General features: G+C 49.6%; 5 non-coding genes and 3 pseudogenes across 5 annotated transcripts; 1 reads left to right on the forward strand and 7 right to left on the reverse strand.

Annotated features, from left to right (window-relative positions):
- Positions 1-6,103: 6,103 nt before the first annotated feature.
- On the forward strand, positions 6,104-6,284 carry LOC137328293 (U2 spliceosomal RNA; annotated as a pseudogene).
- A 2,955-nt stretch (positions 6,285-9,239) lies between these two features.
- LOC137328977 (U2 spliceosomal RNA) lies at positions 9,240-9,351 on the reverse strand (annotated as a pseudogene).
- An 816-nt stretch (positions 9,352-10,167) lies between these two features.
- Positions 10,168-10,358, reverse strand: LOC137330726 (U2 spliceosomal RNA). Its single transcript, XR_010965151.1, has one exon. It is a non-coding gene; the product is annotated as a U2 spliceosomal RNA (small nuclear RNA).
- An 812-nt stretch (positions 10,359-11,170) lies between these two features.
- LOC137328191 (U2 spliceosomal RNA) lies at positions 11,171-11,361 on the reverse strand. The gene has a single exon (XR_010964678.1). It is a non-coding gene; the product is annotated as a U2 spliceosomal RNA (small nuclear RNA).
- An 816-nt stretch (positions 11,362-12,177) lies between these two features.
- On the reverse strand, positions 12,178-12,368 carry LOC137330833 (U2 spliceosomal RNA). The gene has a single exon (XR_010965255.1). It is a non-coding gene; the product is annotated as a U2 spliceosomal RNA (small nuclear RNA).
- Positions 12,369-13,180: 812 nt separating this feature from the next.
- Positions 13,181-13,371, reverse strand: LOC137328156 (U2 spliceosomal RNA). The gene has a single exon (XR_010964643.1). It is a non-coding gene; the product is annotated as a U2 spliceosomal RNA (small nuclear RNA).
- Positions 13,372-14,183: 812 nt separating this feature from the next.
- On the reverse strand, positions 14,184-14,374 carry LOC137328193 (U2 spliceosomal RNA). Its single transcript, XR_010964680.1, has one exon. It is a non-coding gene; the product is annotated as a U2 spliceosomal RNA (small nuclear RNA).
- An 812-nt stretch (positions 14,375-15,186) lies between these two features.
- Positions 15,187-15,358, reverse strand: LOC137328979 (U2 spliceosomal RNA; annotated as a pseudogene).
- Positions 15,359-15,855: the final 497 nt, after the last annotated feature.

A 15,855-nucleotide genomic window follows, 5' to 3' on the forward strand; every position in this document is an offset into this window, starting at 1 on the left:
GTGAAACTGTTGACCCCGGGAAACATTGAGGAACTGACGAGGGATTACAAAGGTTGGAGAACCGTAAAGCCCCTCTTTGATTCCCCAGTGCACTGGTGGGAAGCCATCAAGGCGAACATCAAGAGGTTCTTCATCCTCAAAGGTGTTCAGAAGGCGAGAGAGAGGCAGAGGGAAACGTCCCGACTCCAGAAAAGCATGCAGAATCTTCTCCTGCTGCAGTCGATGGGGATCGATGTCGGGGAGGAACTCAGAGAGGTGAAGGACCAGCAAGCCTCGCTCTTTGCCTCCGAGGCCTCCAAGATCATCTTCCGGTCCAGAGTCCGCTCCGTGGAGCAGGACGAGACTTGCTCGCGCTTCTTCTTCCAAAAGGTGCACAGAGAGAGCTCTGTGATCAGCAGCCTGAAGGAAGAGAACGGCTCGGTCACGTCCTCGCAGCCCGACATACTGAGGATCTGCAAATCCTTTTATGCCGGACTGTACGACGCGAAGCCCACAGACAGCGCGGCCTCCCACTCCTTCTTGTCGTCTATCACGGAGGTTCTAGACGACAGCGAGCGGGAGAGTCTGGATCACCCGCTAACTCTGGACGAACTGACAAAGGCCGTCCGATCCTTCGAGAAGAGTAAGACTCCCGGAAGCGACGGCTTACCGATGGAGTTGTACTCGGCTCTGTGGGACTGGATAGGCCCAGACCTGCTGGAAGTGTACGGGGGTATGCTTCTGGCAGGCAGCATGTCAGACTCCATGAGGAAAGGCATCATCACCCTCATCTACAAACAGAAGGGGGAGAGGGAAGAAATCAAAAATTGGCGACCCATCTCACTACTTAACGTGGACTACAAAATTCTGTCCAAGGTCATCGCCAATCGGGTCAAGTCAGCCCTGGAGGTGGTGATCCACCCCGATCAGACCTGCGCCGTACCCGGCAGGAAGATCTCTGATAGCCTGGCGCTACTCAGGGATACGATTGCCTACGTACAGGACAGGGGGGTGAACACCTGCCTGATCAGCCTGGACCAGGAGAAGGCCTTTGACAGAATATCCCACACGTACATGATGGACGTGCTCTCCAAAATGGGGTTTGGGGAGGGAATCCGCAATTGGATCCAACTGCTCTACACAAACATCAGTAGCGCAGTTTCAATCAACGGGTGGGAATCAGAAAGCTTTCCGATCAAATCTGGAGTCAGGCAGGGCTGTCCTCTCTCCTCCGTCTTGTTCGTGTGTTGCATCGAACCCTTTGCCGAGTCCATCAGGAGGGATGCGGGCATAAGAGGGGTGACGATCCCAGGCAGCGGAGGCACTCAGGTCAAGGCCTCCCTGTACATGGATGACGTCGCCGTCTTTTGCTCGGATCAGCTGTCGGTCCGCAGATTGATGAGCATCTGCGACCAGTTCGAACTGGCCTCGGGGGCCAGGGTAAATCGTAGCAAGAGCGAGGCCATGTTCTTTGGGAACTGGACCGACCGATCCTTTGTCCCCTTCACCGTCAGGTCGGATTACCTGAAGGTGCTGGGGATCTGGTTCGGGGGGGCCGGGGCGTGCACCAAAAACTGGGAGGAGCGTATCTCCAAGGTTAAGCAGAAACTGGGACTGTGGGATCAACGATCCCTCTCGATCGTGGGCAAGAACCTGGTCATCAGGTGCGAGGTGCTCTCGGTGTTGCTGTACGTGGCGCAGGTCTGGCCCATACCTCGCTCCTGCGCCGCGACAGTCACCCGAGCCATCTTCCACTTTGTCTGGAGATCAAAAATGGACCGTGTCCGCAGGGTCACGATGTACAAATCTCCAGAGAAAGGGGGGAAAGGCGTGCCCAACGTGGCCCTCATCCTGATGGCCACCTTTGTGTGCGGCTGCATCAAGCTGTGCATAGACCCTCAGTACGCAAACACAAAGTGTCACTACGTGCTGAGGTTCTACCTGTCCCCGGTGTTGAGAAGGATGGGCCTGGCCACGCTGCCACGGAACGCTCCGTCCAGTTGGACCGTTCCGCCCCACCTGCCCTTCGTGGAAAGGTTTGTGCAGGAAAACACCTTTGACCACAAGGCGATCAGCAAGTGGTCCGCACGTAACGTCCTCGAGACCCTGCGGGAAAAGGAGATGGTGGATCCTGTCGGTTGGTTCCCCGAGCAGACTGTCAATGTCATTTGGCAGAACGCCTCATCGCCAGAGCTTTCAAACAAGCACCAAGACCTAGCTTGGCTGGTGGTGAGAAGGGCCCTTCCCGTCAGATCCTTCATGCACTCCCGGGCTCTCAGCGCCACCGCGCGCTGTCCCAGAGGAGGCTGCGGTGGAGACGAGACCGTCACCCATCTCCTTATGGAATGTGCCTTTGCAAAGAAGGTCTGGAGAGAGATGCAGTGGTATCTGTCCAGGTTCGTCCCGAGCAGTTCCGTAACACAGGTTTACATAAGAACATAAGAACATAAGAAATTGGAGCAGGAGTAGGCCAATCGGCCCCTCGAGCCTGCTCCGCCATTTAATAAGATCATGGCTGATCTGATCCCAACCACAAATCTAAAGAACACAAGAAGTCGGAGCAGGACCCGGCCACATAGCCCCTGGGCCCTCTCCGCCACCCACAGGGCATTGACCGATCCGAACTCAGCTTCATGTCCAATTTCCTGCCCGCTCCCCATAACCCCTAATTCCCTTTACTTCGAGGAAACTGTCTATTTCTGTTTTAAATTTATCTAATGATGTAGCTTCCACAGCTTCCTGGGGTAGCATATTCCACAGACCTACCACCCTCTGAGTGAAGAAGTTTCTCCTCATCTCAGTTTTGAAAGAGCAGCCCCTTATTCTAAGATTATGCCCCCTAGTTCTAGTTTCACCCATCTTTGGGAACATCCTTACTGCATCCACCCGATCAAGACCCCTCACAATCTTATATGTTTCAATAAGATCGCCTCTCATTCTTCTGAACTCCAATGAGTAGAGTCCCAATCTACTCAACCTCTCCTCATATGTGCGCCCCCTCATCCCCGGGATTAACCGAGTGAACCTTCTTTGTACTGCCTCGAGAGCAAGTATGTCTTTTCTTAAGTATGGAGACCAAAACTGTATGCAGTATTCCAGGTGCGGTCTCACCAATACCTTATATAACTGCAGCAATACCTCCCTGTTTTTATATTCTATCCCCCTCGCAATAAAAGCCAACATTCCGTTGGCTTTCTTGATCACCTGCTGCACCTGCATACCAACTTTTTGATTTTCTTGCACTAGGACCCCCAGATCCCTTTGTACTGCAGTACTTTCCAGTCTCTCGCCATTAAGAAAATAACTTGCTCTCTGATTTTTCCTGCCAAAGTGCATAACCTCACATTTTCCAATATTATATTGCATCTGCCAAATCTCCGCCCACTCACCCAGCCTGTCTATATCCCCTTGCAGGTTTTTTATGTCCTCCTCACTCTCTACTTTCCCTCCCATCTTTGTATCATCTGCAAATTTTGATATGTTGCACTCGGTCCCCTCCTCCAAATCGTTAATATAGATTGTAAAGAGTTGGGGACCCAGCACCGACCCCTGTGGAACACCACTGGTTACTGGTTGCCAGTCCGAAAATGAACCATTTATCCCAACTCTCTGCTTCCTGTTTGATAACCAATCCTCCACCCATGCCAGAATATTACCCCCAATCCCGTGATTTTTTATCTTAAGTAATAATCTTTCATGTGGCACCTTGTCGAATGCCTTCTGGAAGTCTAAATACACTACGTCCACTGGTTCCCCTTTATCCACCCTATACGTTATATCCTCGAAGAACTCAAGCAAATTTGTCAGACATGACTTCCCCTTCATGAAGCCATGCTGACTTTGTCCTATTAAATTATGCTTATCTAAATGTTCCGTTACTGTCTCCTTAATAATAGACTCCAAAATTTTACCCACCACAGATGTTAAGCTAACTGGCCTATAATTTCCAGCCTTCTGCCTACTACCCTTTTTAAATAACGGTGTTACATTAGCAGTTTTCCAATCTGCCGGGACCTCTCCTGAGTCCAGGGAATTTTGGAAAACTATCACCAAAGCATCCACAATCCCTACTGCCACTTCCCTCAAGACCCTAGGATGGAAGCCATCAGGTCCAGGGGATTTATCCGCCTTGAGTCCCATTATTTTACTGAGTACCATCTCCTGAGTGATTTTAATCGTATTTAGCTCCTCCCCCCCGAGAGTCCCCTGTTTGTCCAGTGTTGGGATATTCTTAGTGTCCTCTACTGTAAAGACTGAAACAAAATATTTGTTCAGCATTTTTGCCATCTCCATGTTTCCCACCATTAATTTCCCGGTCTCATCCTCTAAGGGACCTATGTTTGCCTTAGCCACCCTTTTTCTTTTTATATAACTATAGAAACTCTTGCTATCTGTTTTTATATTTTTTGCTAATTTCTTTTCATAATCTAACTTCCCTTTCTTAATCAATCCTTTAGTTACTTTTTGCTGTCTTTTGAAGAATTCCCAATCTTCTATCCTCCCACTAAGTTTGGCTACCTTATATGTCCTTGTTTTTAGTCGGATACTATCCTTGATTTCTTTACTTAGCCACGGGTGGCTGTCATTTCTTTTACACCCTTTTTTCCTCAGTGGAATATATTTATTTTGAAAGTTGTAAAATAACTCCCTAAATGAACACCACTGCTCATGTACCGTCTTACCCTTTAATCTATTTTCCCAGTCCACTTTAATCAATTCCGCTCTCATACCATCATAGTCTCCTTTATTCAAGCTCAGTACGCTTGTTTGAGAATCAACCTTCTCACCCTCTAATTGGATATGGAATTCAACCATGTTGTGGTCGCTCGTTCCAAGGGGATCCTTAACTAGGACATTATTAATTAATCCTGACTCATTACACAGGACCAGGTCCAAGGTTGCCTGCCCCCTTGTAGGATCAGTTACATACTGCTCAAGAAATCCATCCCTGATGCACTCAATGAACTCGTCCTCAAGGCTGCTCTGCCCAATTTGATTTGTCCAGTTAATATGATAATTAAAATCCCCCATAATTATGGCTGTTCCCTTATTACATGCCCCGACTATCTCCTGATTAATACTTCTTCCAGCAGAGTTGCAACTATTAGGAGGCCTATATACTACGCCCACTAATGTTTTTTTTCCCTTATTATTCCTTATCTCCACCCAAACTGTTTCATTATCTTGATGCTTTGTCCCAATATCATTTCTCTGTATTACAGTGATTCCTTCCTTTATTAACATAGCCACCCCACCTCCCCTTCCTTCCTGCCTGTCCTTCCTGATTGTTAAATACCCTGGCATATTTAATTCCCAGTCGTTGTCACCCTGCAGCCATGTTTCTGTAATGGCCACAAGATCATACCCATACGTAGTTATTTGTGCCGTTAACTCGTCCATTTTATTACGAATGCTACGTGCATTCAGATAAAGAACTTTCAAATCTGTTTTGTGACGCTTAGTTCCTGCTTTTTCCTTTTTTAACACTTTACCTATTACTCCATACCTTCTGTCCCTTCCTGTTACGCTTTCCTCTCTCTCCCTGCTCAGGTTCCCAACCCCCTGCCACTTTACGGGCTGTTCCCGGGGACGCACACTGAGACGGACATCGGCTGCTGCTGGAAGACCATCAACTCGGTGAAAGACGCCCTTTGGTCTGCCCGAAACTTGCTGGTCTTCCAGCACAAGGAGCTGTCCTCGACCGAGTGTTGCAGACTGGCACATTCCAAGGTCCAGGACTACGTGCTGAGGGATGCACTGAGGATGGGTGCGGCCGCCGCAAAGGCCCTGTGGGGAAAGGCAACCGTTTAGAGCCTTCCCGACATTGTAAACCGAGGGGCTGCAATCAGGGAAAAACCCCCTCGGGCAGAATGTAAAATTCAAATTGCTGTAATGTACCTGTAATGAATCTGAAATGGACCAGAAATGAATCTGTAAGCAATAATCTGTGTTGAGTATGATGCAATGAGACACCCTCGAGTGTCATGAACTGTAATTATGTCCAATGTGTTCATTGTACTGCACTTAACGTAACCTGCAAATTGTATAATCTGTATTGTGTACGTTTGGAAAGTGATATGACAACTGTTTTGTATGTACTGCTGCAAATTTTTATGAATAAAGTATATTTTTTGGAAAAAAAAAAAAAAAAATCTGTTCTTATCAGTTTAATATCTGATACGTCCCCTATCTGGGGACCATATATTAAATTGATTTTTGGAACAGGGAGATGGAATAGGGGCTTGCTCCGTCCACTCCACGCATCGACCCAGTATTGCAGTGTCTCTGGGAACGGTGCACCTCCCTGTGGGGAGATATTCAAAAAGAAAAACAGCTCGTTCCCAGCGTCTCTGTACATGTGTGTGTGTATGTATTATTAGTGAGAATAAAGCATATATATTGCACTGACTTTCTCAGCTCAGTGGTATCTTTTTCTTCTCCTGGGCTGAGTGCCGCACGCACGCACGCAGCCAGCGATATAATTGAAACTGCAAAATAACTGGACGTCCAGCTTGAGAGACAGCTTTCAATTGCAATAGGCGTTTCCGAAACATTAACTCCTCGTTTCTTTCGGGGGAGGAGCAGCTTGAGAGACAGCTTTCAATTGCAATCGGCACTCCTGAAACATTAACGCCTTGTTGCTTGCGACAGTTCGCCAAGCCAAGCCAAGCCAAGCCAAGCCAAGCCAAGCCAAGCCATTGCCCATCCCTAATTGCCCTTGAGAAGGTGGTGGTGAGCCACCTTCTTGAACCGCTGCAGTCCGTGTGTGACGGTTCTCCCACAGTGCTGTTAGGAAGGGAGTTCCAGGATTTTGACCCAGCGACAATGAAGGAACGGCGATATATTTCCAAGTCGGAATGGTGTGTGACTTGGAGGGGAATGTGCAGGTGGTGTTGTTCCCATGCGCCTGCTGCCCTTCTCCTTCTTGGTGGTAGAGGTCGCGGGTTTGGGAGGTGCTGTCGAAGAAGCCTTGGCGAGTTGCTGCAGTGCATCCTGTGGATGGTGCACACTGCAGCCACAGTGCGCCGGTGGTGAAGGGAGTGAATGTTTCGGGTGGTGGATGGGGTGCCAATCAAGCGGGCTGCTTTATCTTGGATGGTGTCGAGCTTCTTGAGTGTTGTTGGAGTTGCATTCATCCAGGCAAGTGGAGAGTATTCCATCACACTCCTGACTTGTGCCTTGCAGATGGTGGAAAGGCTTTGGGGAGTCAGGAGGTGAGTCACTCGCCGCAGAATACCCAGCCTCTGACCTGCTCTCGTAGCCACAGTATTTATATGGCTGGTCCAGTTAAGTTTCTGGTCAATCGTGACCCCCAGGATGTTGATGGTGGGGGATTCGGCGATGGTAATGCCGTTGAATGTCAAGGGGAGGTGGTGAGACTCTCTCTTGTTAGAGATGGTCATTGCCTGGCACTTATCTGGCGCGAATGTTACTTGCCACTTATCAGCCCAAGCCTGGATGTTGTCCAGGTCTTGCTGCATGCAGGCTCGGACTGCTTCATTATCTGAGGGGTTGCGAATGGAACTGAACACTGTGCAGTCATCAGCGAACATCCCCATTTCTGACCTTATGATGGAGGGAAGGTCATTGATGAAGCAGCTGAAGATGGTTGGGCCTAGGACACTGCCCTGAGGAACTCCTGCAGCAATGCCCTTGGGCTGAGATGATTGGCCTCCAACAAAGACTACCATCTTCCTTTGTGCTAGGTATGACTCCAGCCACTGGAGAGTTTTCCCCCTGATTCCCATTGACTTCAATTTTACGAGGGCTCCTTGGTGCCACACTCGGTCAAATGCTGCCTTGATGTCAAGGGCAGTCACTCTCACCTCACAGGATACGGGGTATGCCATTTAGAACTGAGAGGACGAACTCACACCCTCTCTTCTCTCTCCAGCTCCTTCTTTGCTCGTGATCAATAATTAAGCATTTTTTCAATGTCAATTTATATTTTATTTCATAAAATTTACGGATACACACAGTTCAATGTAAAAAGAGAAATGAAATTTCAAGCAATACAGTTCAAACCAATACAACAATAACAACTTGCATTTATATAAGGCCTTTAATGGAGTGAAACTTCCCAAGGTGCTTCACAGGAGCGATTATCAAACAAAATTTGACACCAAGGCACAGAAGGAAGTATATGGACAGGTGACCAAAAGCTTGGTCAAAGTGGTAGGTTTTAAGGAGTGTTTTAAAGGAGGCGAGAGAGGTAGAGAGGCAGAGAGGTTTAGGGAGGGAATTCCAGAGCTTAGGGCCGAGGCAACTGAAGGCACGGTCACCAATGATGACATTTGGCCGAACGTCTTGTCGCCAGAACTGACCAACAGGGCCCGGGATGTTGCCTGAATGGCAGTGAGAATGGGAGGGGAGAGATTAAGGGAGGAAATGAGGGCAGTGAACTCAGAGGAGAGAGAGCATGATGAGTTGAGATGGACGTTGAAATCATCAAGGATGAGAAGTCGCTCGGTGCAGAGGCTGAGGGAGGAAATAAGTGAAGATATCTCAGTGAGAAACTTTGTGTGGGACTTGGGTGGGCGGTAGAGAATGAGGATTTTAAAGGAGAGGCAATTAAATGCAGATCGTACACAACTACGATCCCGTTATTACAATTGAAGTCACAATCCAAATCTTCTAATGCATTCTGTACAATACAAGGTGGGGTGGCCTTCCACGGTGCCTTTCCCCGTAGAGCTTTTGCGTAGGTCGCACCTCGCCTCAGTGCGTCCCGCAGCACGTACTCCTGGATCTTGGAATGTGCCACTCGGCAACACTCAATCCTGGACAGCTCCTTCAGCTGGAAGACCAGCAGGTCTCGGGTGGACCAAAGGGCCTTCTTCACCGACATGATGGTCTTCCAGCAGCAGTTGATATCTGCCTCTGTGTGCGTCCCGGGGAACAGCCCGTAGAGCACAGCGTCCTGTGTTATCGGACTGTTTGGGATGAACCGGGACATAGAGAACGGAGAAACATAGAAAATAGGAGCAAGAGTAGGCCATTCAAAATGATCATGGCTGATCGTCTAACTCAGTACCCTGTTCCCGCTTTTTCCCCATCTCCCTTGATCCCTTTAGCATGAAGAAATATATCTATCTCCTTCTTGAATACATCCAATGACTTGGCCTCCACTGCCTTCTGTGGCAGAGAATTCCACAGGTTCACCACACTCTGAGTGAAGAAATGTCTCCTCCTCTCGGTTCTAAATGGCATACCCCGTATCCTGAGACTGTGACCCCTGGTTCTGGACTCCCCAGCCATCGGGAACATCCTCCCTGCACCTAATATTTGGTCCCCAGAGAGGGGACGTATCAGATATTAAACTGATAAGAACAGAAACTACACTGGATCTTAGCCAAAAGGCCGAGAAGCGATAACCGGTAAACTCCCGCTCCTGCTCCAGTCTTCCTCGGACTCTCTCTTCTTCTTCAAAATGGTGTTGGGTGACTGAGCTTAGGTGTGAAGAGTGGCCGGCAAACTTTGAGCAACACAATATTTTTTACCAGAACATCTAACCAAGATGAAAAGCCATCTCCGTAACACCCCCCTTCCCTTTGGCTGAGGTAACACGATCACAGCTTTTGCATTTTCGGGTGCTTAATCAACGGGCGCGCAGGATCTCAATGGAGCGCAGAATCGGTCCTGCAGCTGCCAAGTAAAGTCTGGGGTTTGCTAAGGCTGGTTCCCGGCAATAAGTCGTAGGAGACAGGCAGGGTGTCATGGGAATAGACTGCAGCAGGCGTGGCGGGCAGGGCGGGGTGCATGTGCCCAACACCACCAACCCCCATCCACCCACCCACCCATCCTTTTCCAATGGAGGCGCCCGTGCCTGCAGTCGCACGGAAATCCAACAGGGGGCAACCTCCAGCTTAGCTGTCGAGCGGGAAACGTGGTGAGGCCTCACCCTGAAATAGAGGCCAAGTCCCCATGGACAGATACGGGAAGAAAAACACAATGGTGGCTGCTTACCTTGCTGGGCAGGAGTGAAAGTGGCGTCAGCGGCGTTGGCAACATGGCGCAACGGCCGGGCGAGGAACAACACGGAGCGAGCATCAACCTCCGAAGGAATGGAGAGCATGGTCAAGCAGCTGTAAAAAGTTTTCCTTCTTTTATAACAATATTGACTACAGTAATAACATATGGCCCAAAAAAGAAACAAAATCTGTTTTTTGTTTTTCGAATCTCCCCGAGGGGAGCTGCACCGATCCTGGAAGCACTGCGATACCAGGTCGATGCGCGGAGTGGACAGAGCAAGCTCTCGTTCCATCTCCCTGTTCCAAAAATCAATTTAATATTTGGTCCCCAGATAGGGGACGTATCAGATATTAAACTGATAAGAACAGAAACTACACTGGATCTTAGCCAAAAGGCCGAGAAGCGATAACCGGTAAACTCCCGCTCCTGCTCCAGTCTTCCTCGGACTCTCTCTTCTTCTTCAAAATGGTGTTGGGTGACTGAGCTTAGGTGTGAAGAGTGGCCGGCAAACTTTGAGCAACACAATATTTTTTACCAGAACATCTAACCAAGATGAAAAGCCATCTCCGTAACACCCCCCTTCCCTTTGGCTGAGGTAACACGATCACAGCTTTTGCATTTTCGGGTGCTTAATCAACGGGCGCGCAGGATCTCAATGGAGCGCAGAATCGGTCCTGCAGCTGCCAAGTAAAGTCTGGGGTTTGCTAAGGCTGGTTCCCGGCAATAAGTCGTAGGAGACAGGCAGGGTGGCATGGGAATAGACTGCAGCAGGCGTGGCAGGCAGGGCGGGGTGCATGTGCCCAACACCACCAACCCCCACCCACCCACCCATCCTTTTCCAATAGAGGCGCCCGTGCCTGCAGTCGCACGGAAATCCAACAGGGGGCAACCTCCAGCTTAGCTGTCGAGCGGGAAACGTGGTGAGGCCTCACCCTGAAATATAGGCCAAGTCCCCATGGACAGATACGGGAAGAAAAACACAATGGTGGCTGCTTACCTTGCTGGGCAGGAGTGAAAGTGGCGTCAGCGGCGTTGGCAACATGGCGCAACGGCCGGGCGAGGAACAACACGGAGCGAGCATCAACCTCCGAAGGAATGGAGAGCATGGTCAAGCAGCTGTAAAAAGTTTTCCTTCTTTTATAACAATATTGACTACAGTAATAACATATGGTCCAAAAAAGAAACAAAATCTGTTTTTTGTTTTTCGAATCTCCCCGAGGGGAGCTGCACCGATCCTGCAAGCACTGCGATACCAGGTCGATGCGCGGAGTGGACGGAGCAAGCTCTCGTTCCATCTCCCTGTTCCAAAAATCAATTTAATATTTGGTCCCCAGATAGGGGACGTATCAGATATTAAACTGATAAGAACAGAAACTACACTGGATCTTAGCCAAAAGGCCGAGAAGCGATAACCGGTCAACTCCCGCTCCTGCTCCAGTCTTCCTCGGACTCTCTCTTCTTCTTCAAAATGGTGTTGGGTGACTGAGCTTAGGTGTGAAGAGTGGCCGGCAAACTTTGAGCAACACAATATTTTTTACCAGAACATCTAACCAAGATGAAAAGCCATCTCCGTAACACCCCCCTTCCCTTTGGCTGAGGTAACACGATCACAGCTTTTGCATTTTCGGGTGCTTAATCAACGGGCGCGCAGGATCTCAATGGAGCGCAGAATCGGTCCTGCAGCTGCCAAGTAAAGTCTGGGGTTTGCTAAGGCTGGTTCCCGGCAATAAGTCGTAGGAGACAGGCAGGGTGGCATGGGAATAGACTGCAGCAGGCGTGGCGGGCAGGGCGGGGTGCATGTGCCCAACACCACCAACCCCCATCCACCCACCCACCCATCCTTTTCCAATGGAGGCGCCCGTGCCTGCAGTCGCACGGAAATCCAACAGGGGGCAACCTCCAGCTTAGCTGTCGAGCGGGAAACGTGGTGAGGCCTCACCCTGAAATATAGGCCAAGTCCCCATGGACAGATACGGGAAGAAAAACACAATGGTGGCTGCTTACCTTGCTGGGCAGGAGTGAAAGTGGCGTCAGCGGCGTTGGCAACATGGCGTAACGGCCGGGCGAGGAACAACACGGAGCGAGCATCAACCTCCGAAGGAATGGAGAGCATGGTCAAGCAGCTGTAAAAAGTTTTCCTTCTTTTATAACAATATTGACTACAGTAATAACATATGGCCCAAAAAAGAAACAAAATCTGTTTTTTGTTTTTCGAATCTCCCCGAGGGGAGCTGCACCGATCCTGGAAGCACTGCGATACCAGGTCGATGCACGGAGTGGACGGAGCAAGCTCTCGTTCCATCTCCCTGTTCCAAAAATCAATTTAATATTTGGTCCCCAGATAGGGGACGTATCAGATATTAAACTGATAAGAACAGAAACTACACTGGATCTTAGCCAAAAGGCCGAGAAGCGATAACCGGTAATCTCCCGCTCCTGCTCCAGTCTTCCTCGGACTCTCTCTTCTTCTTCAAAATGGTGTTGGGTGACTGAGCTTAGGTGTGAAGAGTGGCCGGCAAACTTTGAGCAACACAATATTTTTTACCAGAACATCTAACCAAGATGAAAAGCCATCTCCGTAACACCCCCCTTCCCTTTGGCTGAGGTAACACGATCACAGCTTTTGCATTTTCGGGTGCTTAATCAACGGGCGCGCAGGATCTCAATGGAGCGCAGAATCGGTCCTGCAGCTGCCAAGTAAAGTCTGGGGTTTGCTAAGGCTGGTTCCCGGCAATAAGTCGTAGGAGACAGGCAGGGTGGCATGGGAATAGACTGCAGCAGGCGTGGCAGGCAGGGCGGGGTGCATGTGCCCAACACCACCAACCCCCATCCACCCACCCATCCTTTTCCAATGGAGGCGCCCGTGCCTGCAGTCGCACGGAAATCCAACAGGGGGCAACCTCCAGCTTAGCTGTCGAGCGGGAAACGTGGTGAGGCCTCACCCTGAAATATAGGCCAAGTCCCCATGGACAGATACGGGAAGAAAAACACAATGGTGGCTGCTTACCTTGCTGAGCAGGAGTGAAAGTGGCGTCAGCGGCGTTGGCAACATGGCACAACGGCCGGGCGAGGAACAACGCGGAGCGAGCAACAACCTACGAAGGAAAGGAGAGCATGGTCAAGCAGCTGTAAAAAGTTTTCCTTCTTTTATAACAATATTGACTACAGTAATAACATATGGTCCAAAAAAGAAACAAAATCTGTTTTTTGTTTTTCGAATCTCCCCGAGGGGAGCTGCACCGATCCTGGAAGCACTGCGATACCAGGTCGATGCGCGGAGTGGACGGAGCAAGCTTTCGTTCCATCTCCCTGTTCCAAAAATCAATTTAATATTTGGTCCCCAGATAGGGGACGTATCAGATATTAAACTGATAAGAACAGAAACTACACTGGATCTTAGCCAAAAGGCCGAGAAGCGATAACCGGTAAACTCCCGCTCCTGCTCCATTCTTCCTCGGACTCTCTCTTCTTCTTCAAAATGGTGTTGGGTGACTGAGCTTCGGTGTGAAGAGTGGCCAGCAAACTTTGAGCAACACAATATTTTTTACCAGAACATCTAACCAAGATGAAAAGCCATCTCCGTAACACCCCCCTTCCCTTTGGCTGAGGTAACACGATCACAGCTTTTGCATTTTCGGGTGCTTCATCAACGGGCGCGCAGGATCTCAATGGAGCGCAGAATCGGTCCTGCAGCTGCCAAGTAAAGTCTGGGGTTTGCTAAGGCTGGTTCCCGGCAATAAGTCGTAGGAGACAGGCAGGGTGGCATGGGAATAGACTGCAGCAGGCGTGGCGGGCAGGGCGGGGTGCATGTGCCCAACACCACCAACCCCCATCCACCCACCCATCCTTTTCCAATGGAGGCGCCCGTGCCTGCAGTCGCACGGAAATCCAACAGGGGGCAACCTCCAGCTTAGCTGTCGAGCGGGAAACGTGGTGAGGCCTCACCCTGAAATATAGGCCAAGTCCCCATGGACAGATACGGGAAGAAAAACACAATGGTGGCTGCTTACCTTGCTGAGCAGGAGTGAAAGTGGCGTCAGCGGCGTTGGCAACATGGCGCAACGGCCGGGCGAGGAACAACGCGGAGCGAGCATCAACCTCCGAAGGAAAGGAGAGCATGGTCAAGCAGCTGTAAAAAGTTTTCCTTCTTTTATAACAATATTGACTACAGTAATAACATATGGCCCAAAAAAGAAACAAAATCTGTTTTTTGTTTTTCGAATCTCCCCGAGGGGAGCTGCACCGATCCTGCAAGCACTGCGATACCAGGTCGATGCGCGGAGTGGACGGAGCAAGCTCTCGTTCCATCTCCCTGTTCCAAAAATCAATTTAATATTTGGTCCCCAGATAGGGGACGTATCAGATATTAAACTGATAAGAACAGAAACTACACTGGATCTTAGCCAAAAGGCCGAGAAGCGATAACCGGTAAACTCCCGCTCCTGCTCCATTCTTCCTCGGACTCTCTCTTCTTCTTCAAAATGGTGTTGGGTGACTGAGCTTCGGTGTGAAGAGTGGCCGGCAAACTTTGAGCAACACAATATTTTTTACCAGAACATCTAACCAAGATGAAAAGCCATCTCCGTAACACCCCCCTTCCCTTTGGCTGAGGTAACACGATCACAGCTTTTGCATTTTCGGGTGCTTCATCAACGGGCGCGCAGGATCTCAATGGAGCGCAGAATCGGTCCTGCAGCTGCCAAGTAAAGTCTGGGGTTTGCTAAGGCTGGTTCCCGGCAATAAGTCGTAGGAGACAGGCAGGGTGGCATGGGAATAGACTGCAGCAGGCGTGGCAGGCAGGGCGGGGTGCATGTGCCCAACACCACCAACCCCCATCCACCCACCCATCCTTTTCCAATGGAGGCGCCCGTGCCTGCAGTCGCACGGAAATCCAACAGGGGGCAACCTCCAGCTTAGCTGTCGAGCGGGAAACGTGGTGAGGCCTCACCCTGAAATATAGGCCAAGTCCCCATGGACAGATACGGGAAGAAAAACACAATGGTGGCTGCTTACCTTGCTGAGCAGGAGTGAAAGTGGCGTCAGCGGCGTTGGCAACATGGCACAACGGCCGGGCGAGGAACAACGCGGAGCGAGCAACAACCTACGAAGGAAAGGAGAGCATGGTCAAGCAGCTGTAAAAAGTTTTCCTTCTTTTATAACAATATTGACTACAGTAATAACATATGGTCCAAAAAAGAAACAAAATCTGTTTTTTGTTTTTCGAATCTCCCCGAGGGGAGCTGCACCGATCCTGGAAGCACTGCGATACCAGGTCGATGCGCGGAGTGGACGGAGCAAGCTCTCGTTCCATCTCCCTGTTCCAAAAATCAATTTAATATTTGGTCCCCAGATAGGGGACGTATCAGATATTAAACTGATTTTTTTTTTTTTTTTTTCCAAAAAATATACTTTATTCATAAAAATTTGCAGCAGTACATACAAAACAGTTGTCATATTACTTTCCAAACGTACACAATACAGATTATACAATTTGCAGGTTACGTTAAGTGCAGTACAATGAAAACATTGGACATCATTGCAGTTCATGACACTCTGGGGTGTCTCATTGCATCATACTCAACACAGATTATTGCTTACAGATTCATTTCTGGTCCATTTCAGATTCATTACAGGTACATTACAGCAATTTGAATTTTACATTCTGCCTGAGGGGGTTTTTCCCTGATTGCAGCCCCTCGGTTTACAATGGCGGGAAGGCTCTAAACGGTTGCCTTTCCCCACAGGGCCTTTGCGGCGGCCGCACCCATCCTCAGTGCATCCCTCAGCACGTAGTCCTGGACCTTGGAATGTGCCAGTCTGCAACACTCGGTCGAGGACAGCTCCTTGTGCTGGAAGACCAGCAAATTTCGGGCAGACCAAAGGGCGTCTTTCACCGAGTTGATG

Source organism: Heptranchias perlo, chromosome 12 (assembly GCF_035084215.1).
Source record: "Heptranchias perlo isolate sHepPer1 chromosome 12, sHepPer1.hap1, whole genome shotgun sequence".
In the NCBI taxonomy this organism is placed as follows: domain Eukaryota; kingdom Metazoa; phylum Chordata; class Chondrichthyes; order Hexanchiformes; family Hexanchidae; genus Heptranchias; species Heptranchias perlo.